This window comes from Echinops telfairi, unplaced genomic scaffold (genome assembly GCF_000313985.2).
Source record: "Echinops telfairi isolate 266 unplaced genomic scaffold, ASM31398v2 ScPeMD7_2565;HRSCAF=3150, whole genome shotgun sequence".
Lineage (NCBI taxonomy): Eukaryota > Metazoa > Chordata > Mammalia > Afrosoricida > Tenrecidae > Echinops > Echinops telfairi.
The window spans coordinates 9,728,987-9,744,013 of NW_022106463.1; the positions used below are offsets into that span (position 1 = coordinate 9,728,987).

Genomic DNA, 15,027 nt, shown 5'->3' on the forward strand with positions numbered 1-15,027 from the left:
CACAAATCAGGCCTTTTTGTTGCACACTGTTATGCAATCTTTTCAGAACCTCTAAATAGAAAGCTTGATTAACAGTCTAACCTGGTGGAACGAATTCCAAATGCACTATCCCTCTCATATCAAAAGTTAATGAGCATCGTCTTAATCTTTGATTTTACTTGATGAACATTTTTTGGGTGAGGTGACAATGGCGTCTTCCACTGGCTTGATTGATGTTTGCTTTCAGGGCCCGTAAGAATAGCACTATGTCGTCACCAGTAATGACCTTGGGGGGAAAAGTCTGGGAGCTGTTCTTTCAAAGCATGGCATGTTTCCACTCGATGCTCTTTTTCCTAGTCAGCTAGAACCCAAGGCACAGATTTTGCAGTGACCCTTCTAATTCCCAAATCTTCTGTTAAAATTCACTGAGCCGAGCTCCAAGATTGTCCAGATAACTTCCCTATCTCTTCAGTGGCCCATTATCAGTCTTCGAGCACAAGTGCACAGATTTTGTGGACGTGTTCATCCGGTTGGGAAGTTGACAGGCTTCCAGAAAGAGGTTTGTCATCAATTGACATTTCACCTCTTTGAAACAAGAAAATCACTCGTACACTTGAGTTTTTCCCATAGCGCTACCCTTGTAAGCTGTATTCAGCATCACATGTTGATGCTGGCATTTTTCCTGAGCAGGAAACAAAATTCCATAGCCTTTTTCTTAAATCAGCCATCACAAAAAAACAAAGTTCTAACGAAACTGCTTTTATGAAAAATGCACTGTGACCAGAGAGAACCTCCCACGGTGATGCCACTGGGTGCACTAACTCAGATCAAGTTGTTCTATGCTGGCTTAGAGGGGAAAATGCATACTACAAAAGCTCTGCCCAGTGGAGCTTGTTTCCATTTGGGGGTGGGGGGGGCGTTATACCCTCATATATGAATATACAGTAGTCCAGCTTCCAGCTCAAAAAGCTATATAGTTGAAAGGAACGATTTAGTATTCTCTCATTAGTCGTGATTATTTTTCTTTGATACTACATCAAAACTTGAGACAAGTGGTATCAATGAATTTTGTACTTTGATTCTATTAAATCCCATTAGTCTTTCTTACACTTTGAATGCATTTGCTCCTATATGTGATTTTTGAAAGATATATGTTGGCTATTGGTTATATATAAACTGTGTGTAGAATTATCCAGACCTTTCAAATGTGGGCATATGACTTTAAACAGTATATGAAAATTTTTAATTCTCACCTCTTGTCTCATCAGAAAATTCTTAAGATTGGGAAATTGTCAAGTTCCCAGAAATTGATACAAGTTTGTCAGATTTGCATCTGAAATCTCATGTTCATTCACTTTTGAAAAAATGAAACTTTATTCATTTTTGAGAATAACTTGGTTCCAGACTCATCACATACCTGGTTTACTAATGCAGTTTGCTGTATTATGCAGTTGTACCTCAAGCATACTATTCATGTTGTTACAGAGAATATAAAAAAAGACATGCCAAAGGGGTCGAGCTGTAATAAATTTCATTTTTACTATTTCATTGAGTAAACTGGCTTTTTTTAAAAAATCATTTGTAAGTGCATGGTAGTGACACATAAAATGACATTTACTGTGGATTGGAACCACAGCCTTGACTCATGTCAAGACACCAGCACTTTTACTCACCATCGAGGTTGCATCCTCAGTACAAATGTCAGTATGGTAAAAAGGCAAATAATGTCTTAGTTTTACTGTGAAGACTGATTTGACTGTTAGACTCCTAAAAGGGCCTTGGGGACCGGTCCCCAATGGTCCACACACCATACCTAGAGAGCCCCAACTTTACAGGATGAACAGATCACAGTAGAAATGTGGTTATTTCCCTCCAGCAGCAAATCTTCTCCTCTGCCAAATCTTCGCTTTCCTTATACCCATGGCCATGCCACATGTGAAGTCTTTGTAATTATATGAATTGTGTCTATGGAATGTATTCTTATTGAGAATGTTTTTTTCCCTGATTTATGAGCATAAGATAAAAATAAAGCTAAAAGAGGCTAATATAGCCAAGAGAAAGGAGCCCTGGTGGCCTAAGGGTTACACGTGGAGCTGTTAATCATAAGGTGAGCAGTTTGAAACCACCAACTGCTCTGCAGGAGAGAGATGGGGCTTTCCACACCCATAAACAGTACCTCACAGGGGTGGTTCTACCCTTTTTTTTCTCTCTTTTTCTTTATTTTTTTTCTTTTTTTTGAGCCCTGCCCCCTACCCTTTTCTATGGGGTCGCTATGAGTAGGCATCGAATTAATGCCAGCGCGTTGGTTTTGTTTTTGTTTTTTGGTATAGCCGAGAGATTGCTCCTTGTAACTTTTGTGAATTCTTGTTACACCTTACTACAAAATTGTAAGAGCGTGGATTAATAGTCTTGGTAATATTCCTCAACAAAAGCAGCTCACTGTCGCGTCTTAGCCCACCTTTTAAGAATTATGATGACGATCTTGATTGACTGTGTAAGCTCATGAACCTTTCTGTGTCACGGACTAAAACCAAGACGGGATTCTCTTTTCTCACAGACTTAGGACCAATAAGCCTTAATTGGTTTGAAGAGCTTTCTTTAGAAGCACCACCATATAGATCTGAACCTGCAGAAGAATCCGAATATAAAGTCAGCAGTTATGAACCAAACCACTTTAAGACACCACAAAGAAAACCTTATGACCCGCTGGCATCAACTCCAGTCATATTCAAAGATCAAGGTATAATGCCATGGCTGTACCAGTCCCCTTTAAAATAATTATACGAGTTCACAATATTATAATTTTCTAGATTAAGGTTTTTCTTTACCAAGGGAAAAAACACACTTTTTAATGTTAAACTGAGGTGTATTTCTGTATGGTACCATCAAGGGTAGAGAAGATTTGCTGTAGATACCTTTTCATTTGGCAGTTTACCTGGTGGCCTAAGTACCAGATGTTGCCAAATAATTAAGTAGCAGAAGTGTACATCCAGTCACTGAATTAATATAAGAAACCTATTCTCTTTATACCCACAGTCATAACTCATTTAATGTCAGCAATTTGTCCTATGAAATAGGATGCTATATGATTTGAATGTAATGCAAATACTGTGTTATGTACAGGTTCATGAAGAAATGGAATTTTTCTATGAATCTGTTGATGCCCCTCGTGTGTGTGTGTGTGTGTGTGTGTGTGTATGCATTAATTGCCCAGATTACAAACAAATTGCACCTCTAAATCTTTACATTTAATTTGCTAAATTGGAGCAGGTAGGTATGCTCCATATCTAATGCCAGTTAGTCAAATGTTTGTCTTACATAGTATATATTGTTACCTTTCTAAGGAGTCCTGGTAGTAAGTGGTGGATTGCTAACCACAAGGTCAGCAGTTCAAGCACACCAGCTGCTTTGTTGAGAAAGATGAGTAAAAATGTACAGCCTCAGAAACTGTGTTGGGTCTACGAGCCTATGGCAGGTTAGTTTGGAATCAGGCACACTGAAACATCTTTAACATATAATACAAGATAATAACAGTAATGTTTTTTATGTACTTTGTAATGAGCCTTTGTATGTACCTCAAACTTTGGATAATAATAGGCTTTGTGGGGGTTGAGACTCAAAGAAGATGCATGTGCATAATACATTTTACCAACAAATGCTATGGTGTACATGACTGTAATGTTGCTCTCTCGTAAGGTAAATACAAGAGCTCTGGTGGCATGGTGCATTCTGTGTTAGACTTAACCACGGGATGAATAGTTCAAACCTTCCAGCCACTCCATAGGAGAAAAACTAGGTAGAAAATCCCTGTATAGACTTAGAAACTTGGAAACCCCAAGTGGCAGTTCTACTCTGTTCTCTAGGGTCGTCGGCAGATTTGACTCAGTGGCAATGAGTTTGGTTTTAAGTTACTAAAGGTACTTGGTACACAGATGCAGCGCAGCATTTGAGTCAACGAAGTTGTGCCAAAAGAAAAGTGTAAAAGGTACAATGGGGGTTGAGACTCGGGGGAGAAAGAAGTCCTGGGGATCGAATGCATGTGGCTGTTGTACCTTAAAGGAGGGCTGGGATTGAGACGTGAAGATGTGCCAGGGCAGAGGGAATAGCATGAAGGTGGATTGTCATTTGCTCAGGAGCTAGCAAGTCATTCCAAGTGATGCATGTCTGGAAAGGGACCAATAAGCAAACTCCAGCAGAAAGACTAGCAGAAGGCCGTGGAGCAGAGCGGTCACTATGCTTTAGAACTCATCCATTGCCACTGAGCGCGGTCTACCTCAAACACCTAGAACAGAGAACTGCCCCCTAGGGTTTCCAAGACTGTCATTGTGTATGGGAGCAGACCACCTCATTTTTCCTTACAGACCCTGCAGATAGCAGTCCAAAGCTTAACCCATTCTCCACCAGAGCTCCAAAGGACCTTGTTCATCTGGTCTCTCATTAACTTGCTGGCTTAATCTTCCATACTTCACACGTGTACCCTACCACTTACTATCCATGAATACCAAACTCCTTGTAATTAATTGAAACCACCATGTTCTCTGGCTGTTTGCACATATTGTTACCTCTGTCCAGATATTTGACTTTGCTCTGTCTATGGCTGTACTCATTGAGTTTGAAGGTGGCATTTGTAAGCAGCTGTAGTGTGATATGTTCTATGAAGGAAGAAATTCATGGTGTAGGAAGTACGTAAAGGAGCCCTGGTGGTGCCAGTGGTTAAAACTCAACTGCTAACCCAAAAGGCCAGCAGTTCAAGCACACTGGCTGCTCTTTTGGGGGTGGGGGTGGAATTAGGCTCTCTGCTCCTATAAAGATTGACAGTTCTACAACAGAGTAGAGCCCAGCGGGGTCACTATGTGTCAGAGTTCACTTAATGGTAGTGGTCTGGTTTCAGTTTAACTTCCAGGAGCCCACAGGAACAGAGCACACTCGCTTCTGGGTGTTGCAGATGTGTTCTTCCCTCCGGGAGGCAGGAACTGGAGGTGGCTTGCATCACCCAAGGGGTGGAAGAAGAAGACATTCCTTAGGGAAGCCAGAAAAGTGAAAAAACCTCTTCTGACTGAACCCCGACCCCACCATGCGTTCTCCTTCCCAGTTCCCAGGAGGCTTTTATTTTCATGCTTCTGAGAAAGAAAATTCCCATCCCAGAGCATGTATGTCATCATGGAATTATTGTACTGTTTCAGGAAAAGAAACTGCCAACAGTAAGCAGAGAAGTCGCCTCTCGAAGAGGGCTAGAATGGATCCAGCAAAAGATGCTACCAGCCCACCTCCAAATCCTTGCCTTAGTGGAAGGTCTGACTAACCTATTCTGTTAAAATCTCCACAGAAAACTTTTTCCCCCCAGAGGCGGGTATTTTCTATGTATGGTACTTATCCTACAGGAAATGCATCTGATTGTCCTGCCAATATTTTGGCTGTGTCTGATAAGAGGATCTTCTATTGTTAAATGATTTCTTTTAAGTTGAGACCTTTCATAGGAAGGTCTTGTTTTCTCATAGTGTTGAATTGGTTTTCTGTACATTATTTTATCTGACCACTTAACAATTATAATGCTGGAAAGCTATAAGTATCTGAAATGAAATACCAGTTTAAATTTTACTTGTGCATTTTAACTCATTTGATAAGAATACAGTGCTTTTACAGGTTTATATTCATTTTACCTAGTTTTTAAATTTAAAAAATCCAGTTCTTAAAAGTTGATTTGTGAGTGTTCTTTATACATTGCTTTCCATGGGCATTTAAACTTTGCTGTGATTACATAATTCTTTGAGATACTTATGTGTGTTTTTTAAGGCAAAATTATTTTAAAAATAAAATTCTAACATCATATAGCTGAATCCCTTTACAGTCTTCAGATTGTGAACTAGTGCTTTCAGGTGTTGGACCATTTCTGGTAGCTGTTAAATAATCTGAAGCTCTTGTCTTGTTTTGTTGTAGTCCTCTTCTACGAGCTGCCCATGTGACACCACAGAGAGCAAAGTCGGGTATGCGTAGAAACGAGGCTTACTGTTCTTAGAGGACGGGGGGCTCTAATACATAGAGAACTTAACGATATTTTCTTCCCCTCCAGCGGTATGTGGAAATCTGTTTCATACACCGAAGCTTCTGAAGGTAAACGTTTTGCTCCTTTCTGAGGTGGGGTCAATGAGAATTTGACAGCAGGGATCTTAGGTTGGGTCTCCAGCCAAAGCGCTTCATGCCCAGCCACCACTTACCTGACAGTGGAGGCTTCCTTCCCTGTTTGGAGATGTAGTGCTTCCAGAATAAGAAAGACTAGGAAGGAAGGCCTAGCAGTCTACTTCCAAACCACCAGCCATTGAAAACCCTATGGAGCACACTGGCTCAAGTGTATAATACATGGGTCCACTAGGAGCCAGGACTGACTGGTTGGCAGCTAACAGTAGCACAGTTCCTTTGCTCTGAGAGTCACAAACTGATGTGATCTTTACCTAGCTCACCTCCCAGCAAGGCACTCAGTCAGTGCCACGTGGGGGAAAAATAGTGGAAAACACGTTTAATCAGTGCATTTGCATGAAGTAAACATTGGGCCCCGCTGTAGTGTTTTGTTGCTGTCATGTTGATCCTGACTCAGTGAGCCCGTGTGTGCAGGGCAGAGCAGCTGCATTGGGTTTTCCAGGCTGTGACCTTTCAGAAACATATCTCACAAGTTTAAAAAAATGAAAAATTTAAAGTGAAATGACTTACAGACAATGGTAACTTGGAATAGAACCCCTTTATCCCTGGTGCATGTTAGACATATGCATGTATTTAATAAACTGTTTCATTTCTAGGGTCAGACACCAAAACGTATTTCTGAGAGTCTAGGAGCAGAGGTGGACCCAGATATGTCTTGGTCAAGTTCTTTAGCCACACCACCAACCCTTAGCTCTACTGTCCTAATAGGTAATGCTAGCAAATGTGTGTTGTGTAAGAAAAATAGATAATATTGTTAAGTTGTCATCTAATACTTCTAGGAGTGTTTTTTAAAGGAAACGGATGTGAAATATTAGACAAGACTTTTTGATAAATGGGTTGGTATTGCAGAATAATTGTATTTCTTGTGGATGGGGAAATCATAAGACCGGTGGTTTTCTATAGGCATCAAGTATTAAGCTTTACTATGTGTCTATCATCTGAAAGAGCTTTATATATACTCATTACTCATTTACCTACACAGTTAAGCACTTACACTTGATGTGAAATTGAGAATTTTTCTTACCAGTCAGTCATTTGTACTTTGGACATTAATACGTTCTCTGCCTGAATCTGTTCCCCAGGTCTACATTACCAGTGGTACTAACTTGAAATCTTTTTTTTTTTTTTTTTACATGCATGGTTAGTGTTTTATTTTTTGAAGAATGGTTCTAAAACATCACACTAAATCAGGTTGAAAGGTAAAGTTTAAAATAGACCGTTTTATAAGGATAAGTTATATGTAATGATGGTTCACTCTACAAAATCTTGATCTCAGAGTATATGATACACCTTGTTGGCAGGAGCACCAGGTATTCCAAACTAGCCAGTCATCATTTTTCTCTTGTCTGCATAGACTTCTTCTCGTTAGCTGCCTTCTGCTTTTGTTACATGATCTCAGAATCCCTCTGCTTCCTCTGTGAGGTAGTCAAGCTATCCTCTTTTCTTTTTCCCTTGCTAATCTCCTGGGTTTTCTTCATGTTTTTCTGGCGGGCAAGTTCTCTTTGATTTCCACGGGCCATGCCGACCACAGGGACAGAGCCTGGGAGAGAGCGACTCGGAGAAGCAACGGTTCCCTCGCACGCACGGCCGCCGTCACCACCCGCCGACCGGGAAGGCAGCGCGCCGGCCCTCCGCGGGGCGACGCCTCTGCGCCGTCAGCGGCCCCCGAAATCTTAAATATCACAATCAAAGTCATACAAGCATGTGCTTGTCTAAAATGTTTGTTTTGTGGAACTCTGGTTTGAGTTATAAATATGCATCTGTATGTGTTAATATACATACATGTATCTCTGTATGCATAGCTTGTACTCAAATCTTAAGTTCAAACTAATTTTACAGCCAGAATTTTTTTTTTATTATTTTGCTTATTCTAGTAGGCACACACAAGGGGGCTTCAAAAAGCTTGTGGGAACATTCCATAATCTTTTGGTTCTATTTTTCCACCGATTTTCAGAAGCCACCTTTGTGTGCTTTTTTATTCCTCTTTTACAGAGAGGGAAATTGGGATATTTTGTGATTCTGATGAAATCATACAGGCAGAAGCGTTGGGCAGAGTAGAAAGTGTTTAGTGTGGGGGCTGCCTGGAGACTGCCTTGTTGTCTAAGCAGATGCTGATGTCTGTGAGGTTAATGTTTGACCACACAGCTTCATCTGCTTTCCAAAGTCCTGTTGACAGGCTTGCCATAAAGGCAGATCACCAAACTCCTTTCCTCTTCTTGTTTTCCAACTTTTTTATTGTGACTTGGGTGAAAGTTACTAGTGTGGATTGGCTTCCCTTCAACAGTTCATGCACATTTTGTTTCATGCCATTCATTGATTACAGTCCCACAGGGTAACAGTACTTGCCCTATTTTCTCTCTGTCTATCCTTTTGTCCGTCTCGCCTGTCTCTTCCTGCCTGTGCACTTTTCCCCTGAGCAAATGCTGCCATTTTGATCCTGCGGGGTTGGTTAGTCTTAGGAGTACACACACACACCTCCCTAGTGATAATCTTCACCTTAATGGCCTGTGTACAGTTTTTTGGTTGAAGGAGCCCTGTTGGTGCAGTGTGTTAAGTGTGGAGCTGCTCACTGAAAGGTTGGCAGTTCAAATCCACCAGCTGTTACATAGAAGGATAAGACAATCTGTTCCCATAAGGGTTTGCAGTCTCAGCAGCCATAGGGAGTGGTTCTACTCTGTCTTACAGGGTCATGATAGAGTTGATGACAGTGAGATTGTTTGGCTGAACCAAAAGCTGAGCTAAAGGGTGAATTCAGTCCCACACCACAGGCTCGGGCACACTAAGTTTCTTATCTCTGTAGGAGTAATGCCAAGGAAATGAGTATAGCTCATTCTCTCTGTTGATTGGGCTTTCTGGGATCACTTTAGTTTGTTCAAGTATGTAATTTAATCCATTAGCATATTGCCTTTTATTGATGTCTGACGGAAAATACATATTTGCTTATTCCATTTAGTAAAAAATGTTGTATTAACTTTAGGATGCAATATATAATACAGGATGTAAGATGTAATACAGTACATTGATTTTGTTGGTTGTTTTTTGTTGTTTTTTAACAGCCAGAGAACAAGAAGTATCTGAACTTGTGTTTCCGAATGATGCTACTGTTGTAAGTACATATGACAGCTTGGTCCTGCTATTGAAATTGCTTATAGTTTTAGATTCTCTGGATAAATTAATCATCATGCAGTTTTCCTTTACTAAGTCATGATTATCTAAACCTTTGAGAAAGTCTCTAAATCTGAACCTATGTGTGATTTTCTTAGACTTATCATGATATCTGGCTATCTGTATTTAAGTATAAGTTGAATATCTAGAAGAAGAAAGACTTCATAGAAAAATTAGATTAAATAATGGAATTGTTTCAGGAACTTTTACATTTTCACCCCCACCCCACCAGGTGTGTTTGTGTGTCTGCATGTGTGTACTTACTTTCATACACACACACATGCCCCTTGAGATTCATGCATGTATTTTGTTTTTAATTGTCACAGTTTGAGTTTCTACACTACTGATTTTAAAATACAACTTTTGCAGGCTTCAAATGACTGTTTTTCTAACCATAATGAAAGTCTGAAGAAAAATGATTGGCTTATCCCTTCTGGTTCAGACGCTGAAAATAAAAACCAAAGGGAAGTGATAAGTTATGGTAAGTCTCTGTGTTTAGTCGAAATACTGCTTTTGGTAGATATAATTGAAATGTATTGCTCCTCTGTACTTAAAGGAAAACTGTGTGCTGTCTTCATGACAAAACTAGTGATTTTATTTCAGGGCATAGAGGGTAGGCAAGACTATCCAAGGTACTGTTGTGACCGAATAACTCCTAGGTCTTCAGAAATGAGGATAAGACTTACCTACGTTATAATTAGAAAATCAATGTGAGTGTCAATACACCAAGAGTCTTATCTGTCAGGTCATGAGAAGATCGGTGTGTGTTTATGCTTGTGTAAATGTGCAGGATTAGATATCTGCACGTGTGTATGATGCCACACACTTTAATATCTATGTATTTGTGTGTGCATACAATCAGATTGTACTGTCAGTCATCAAGGCCCACAAAATGTATTTGAAACATCTGGCTTGATGAATCTTAGAATATTGTCCATATATAGTAAGATAAGATGAACTTGAACTTTGCATATTAAAAGGTAAGGTAGGTTGAACTTCGTAGATCTAGAGCAGAAAGCATTTTCAAGGTGACGTATGAAGAAAGAATATTGAGTAACCTAGAATCAGAATAGGAAAAGAGCATACATTTTATGGTTGTACTTTTAGATATATTTTCTTACTGTGTTTCTGTTTTAAATTTAACAGAATTCGGAGAAACGCTGGGGAATTTATTTGGTGATGTGCATAGCCATCAAGACCATTCCGGAAGGGCAGTGTCAAATGTTATTGACGAAGAAGTACAGGAAAGAGTTGCCGATATTTCTGAAGAAGATAGTTTTTCATTATGTGTTCATAAATATAAAACAGGGAAACTACAGAAATTAAAAACCAGAAAGACTAGGGAAAAAGTGCTCAATAAAACAAAAGCTGGTGACCGTGAAGAAGCTGAACCACAGCTGCAAGGAAGAAAGCATTTACTTTCATTTGGAATGGAGCCCAGTGACAGTGATCCCTGTGATTTAGCGGGGCTAGCTCAGGAGCCCACTGGGGGCACAAGTGAAGCGCGCTCCCAGGAGCTCAGAGCCTCTCCAGCCTTGGAATGGTCTCAGCTAATGCTCTCAGGTCTAAATGGAACTCAGATGACAAAAATGCTCTTCCTGCCAGATCCTTCCTTTGACCAAAATGATCTGGGGAAAGACTTAATAGGCACCCAGAAAGGTTGTGTCACCTTGGTCACTACAGAAAATTCTCCGCCACACCTTTCAAGTCTACGAAACACAGAAGCGGTGCTGAGTGAAGACCCAGTATTAAAGGAGAGCAATGAAGAGAAGTGTGTGGAGTCCAATCAAGACTTCATTCTCCCAGCAAAGCCAGCAGTATCTGGAACATCTCCAATCACATCTCCTCTTCAGAGTACCAAAAAGTTGGTTTGCAAGATACGAGAATCACCTAAAGAGACTTCTGGAGTAGATTCCTCGGGTTATATGACTGATCCAAGCTTCAAAGAAAAGCCTGAAGCCTCTGCAGGTGGCCTAGAAGCAGATTGTCACTGCTCCCAGAGAGAGGGTCTTTTCTGTGCAAGCTCAGCTGCCAACAGAAGCTGCCCAACCACCACCAGGCCTGCTTCTGCAACTTTAAAGGGTGCAGGTTTAATATCCACGCTGAAACAGAAAACAAGGAAGTTTGTTTATTCTGTAAGTGATGAGACATCCTATCCAGAAGAACAAATACAGAGAGATGAAGACCCAGAACCACCTCACTGTCCAGCCCAAGTTGGAGTACCATGCAGCATTCCAGGTGCTCATTCAGGGGCCTAGACATTAGAGGAGGGGGAGGGGGCGCACATTCATCTGTGAATAAGCAGATCTCCTCTCCTATATTATTGTTTGGGCTTTTAATTGCCAAGGTCCAAAATCCATTTGTTCCAATGTGCCAGATCAGCCTGCGCAGATGTAACCTTCACTCTGGGTGCACAAAATGAGAGGCATACGCATCAAAAGCTTGCCTACTAAATTCCTGCCTTTTTTTAATTGTCAAATTTACTGATTTTATATGCAAAAATATGCATCGACTACATTTGTTTAGTAATAGTCACCGATTAAGAATTTTTAATTGTTAATAGAAAAGCTCAGAGGATTCAGAAAATTAACACAACAAAGCAGTTTAGCTCAGTTGGCATTGTTAACATGAAAGCCAGAATTAACTAAAGCAAATGGCTATTGTTTCAGCTTCTTTGCTCTGCCTCACTTTTCTATTTCCTATGATTGGAAAGAGTACTGGTAACATAACAGGTTAAGTGTTGAGCTTCCAACTGCATGGTCAGCATTTCATACCCACTAGCTCTGAGAGACAAAGATGAACCTGTCTGCTCCCATTAATTATAGCCTTTGAAACCTTATATTGGGGTCACAATGAGTCAGAATCAACTTGACAGCCATGAGTTTGATTTGGGATTTGCTTATGACTCAAATTAACAGTGAACTTATTTTCCAATAAAATAACTTGGAGTTTAATATACATTAGCAAGCCACTTCCTTAAACTCCATACCGATTTTGATTGAATTGATAACATGGTTACAAAAAAATACTAGTTCAAATTTATCTTTAGCTGGAAAATACAACAGTTTCAAAATTGAGAGTGTTAGAATTCTTTGTTTCTGTATCCACTGATTCCTTTTTAGATAATTCCCATTTTAGTCCCTACCTTCTTCATTGAAAATGATTTTGTGAATGTGATTAATGATAGATTTTATGTTGCCCCTTTCTGTCTTTCTGCTTAGATTCATTGCATTCTCCTGTCAAAAGAAGTAATTTACAGAGTCGCCCTGAAGAACCCACTTTGTCCAGCTGTGTTGGTCCAATCCTGAGAAAAAGTTCCAATCATGAAAGCAGCTTGAATAAAATAATATCTCAGGATCTTAGTGACAAAGAAATAGAACTTAATACCGAAGAACTAGAATCATTTATCACCACAGAAAGTGACTCTTTGTCATGCCTACAAGAAAGTTATTGTGAAGAAGATCCCAAAAATGACCGAAGAATTTCCGATGTAAGAGAAATGGTCTTAGCTGCATCACATCGCCCTGTGATAGAATGCGGTAGTGTTCACCTTCACTCCCAGGAAAGCTTTCTGCATGACCATAACACCAGCACTCTGATTCTGACTCCTAGCCCCAAGGAGCCTGTATCAAACCCAGCTATGATTTCCAGAGAAAGCAGACATAATATTTTTGAAGCCACGTTTATATTAACTAAAAATATCCTCGTAGGAAAAAATCAAGAAATTAGCATTTTAAATGATAATTCTCAAATAGCTCAGCTGTCACCACCTGAAAAATACTTGAAAGTAACATCACCTTCTTTGAAGGTACAATTTGACCAAAATACAAATGGCATGGCAATCCCTAAAGACCAAGAAGAAATTACTTTCACATCAGAGGTAACTGTTTGTTCAAATTCTGAAGAACTATTCCCAGAGAACAAGGATAACTTTGTCTTTCAAACAACGAGTGAAAAGAAGAATATGGCTGTGTTAGAAGATGCTAAGGAACACCATGAGACAAGTGTCAGCTGTGTCAAAGAACCTGCACCCAAGCACCCGACTGTGGTAGCATACTCAGACATGGATGCCAAACAAGCAGTACAAGTACTGGCTCCACAAGATTCCAACTCATCAAATATAAGCCTTAATCTCTCAGAGGAGGCTAGAAAGAGTAAAAAGCAGTATCTAAAAATGACTCTGAGTCAGGATTTGAAAACAAACCTCTCCTTGGAGCTAGCTAGGAAATCCAGCAGAAATGATGATGTGGACAGCTGTGTAGGACTCTCATGTCCAATTTCAAATTGTGATTTTGGAGGTGGCTTCAGAACAGCTTCTAACAAGGAGATAAAACTGTCTGAGCACCACATTAAGAAAAGCAAGGCACTCTTCAAAGACATTGAGGAGCAGTATCCTAAGAGTTTGGCTTGTGTTGAAGTTGCAAACACCTTACTGTTAGATAATAAAAAAAAACTAGACAAACCTCATGCCTGGGACTCACAGACAATTAATACTGTATCTGGGGATGCACAGGACCGTGAAAACAGTCATACCGCTCCTTATACTTTATCGTTAAAGCAAGACTTGAACTCAAGCCATAATTTAACACCTAGCCAAAAGGCAGAAATCACTGAACTTTCTACTATCTTGGAACAATCAGGAAGTCAATTTGAATTTACACAATTCAGAAAACCAAACCACAGGATAGAAAATCATACATTTGAAAAATGTGAAAACCAAATGAGTATCTCGAATCACCCTTCTGAGGGTTGGAAAGATGTAGAGCTTGATGCTGCAACCAATGCCCCACTTAACAAAAAGGTAGACGGCAGCAAGAAATCTAACGGCCCAGTTGGAGATAAACAAAAGGTGGCCTGCTTGCTGAAAAATGACTGTAATAAAAGTACTTCTGGCTATTTAAACCATAAAGTAGAATTTACAGGCTTTTGTTCTGCTCTTGGCACAAGAATTAATGTTTCCAGTGAAGCCTTGCAAAGCGTTCGGAGTTTGTTCAGTGCCATCGAGGACACTCGTGAGGACACTTCTGTGGAAGGGGATCCCCAAAGTTTCTCTCCAGGTAAGCACACTTCTGTTCCACTGTCCAAGAGAACTTATCTCAACAATGATGAAAATGTGAATATGAAGTGCCATATTATATTACAAAACAATATGGAAATAACTACTGGCATTTTTATTGAAGGAAACACTAGAGATTGGAAGAAAAACATAGAAAATGAAGAAAAATGTACTGATGCTAGGAGAAATACCTATAGTTCAGGAAAATCTGACAGTGATTCAAGTAAAGCCAACACTCCTGGTATTCATAAAGATGAAAATGGTTCACCAAGTAATGTTGGTCAGCACAACATGTGTCTGAAATTATCTGGTCAGCTTATAAAGGAGGGAAACAATGAAAAAGAAGACCTGTCAGATTTAACGTGTTTGGAAGTTGTGAAAACTGGAGAAATAGTTTGTGTTGATACTCAAACTAAACACCAGTCAACTAATACTAAAATGAGACAAAACGTGAAGGATTTTGACATGTGTAATGTACCCTTTCAGACTGCAAGTGGGAAAAATATCAGAGTCTCCAAAGAGTCATTAAAGAAAGTTGCAAATTTGTTTAAAGAAAACTGTGCAGAAGAAGAATCTAATACCTTTTCAGATCTTTTCGACTCTGAATTGCCCTCTGGCATAAATACGGACAA

At 39.8% G+C, this 15,027-nt stretch overlaps 1 pseudogene; it reads right to left on the reverse strand.

Moving 5' to 3' along the window:
- Window positions 1-7,308: 7,308 nt before the first annotated feature.
- LOC101658211 lies at window positions 7,309-7,793 on the reverse strand (annotated as a pseudogene).
- Between the last annotated feature and the right edge of the window lie 7,234 nt (window positions 7,794-15,027).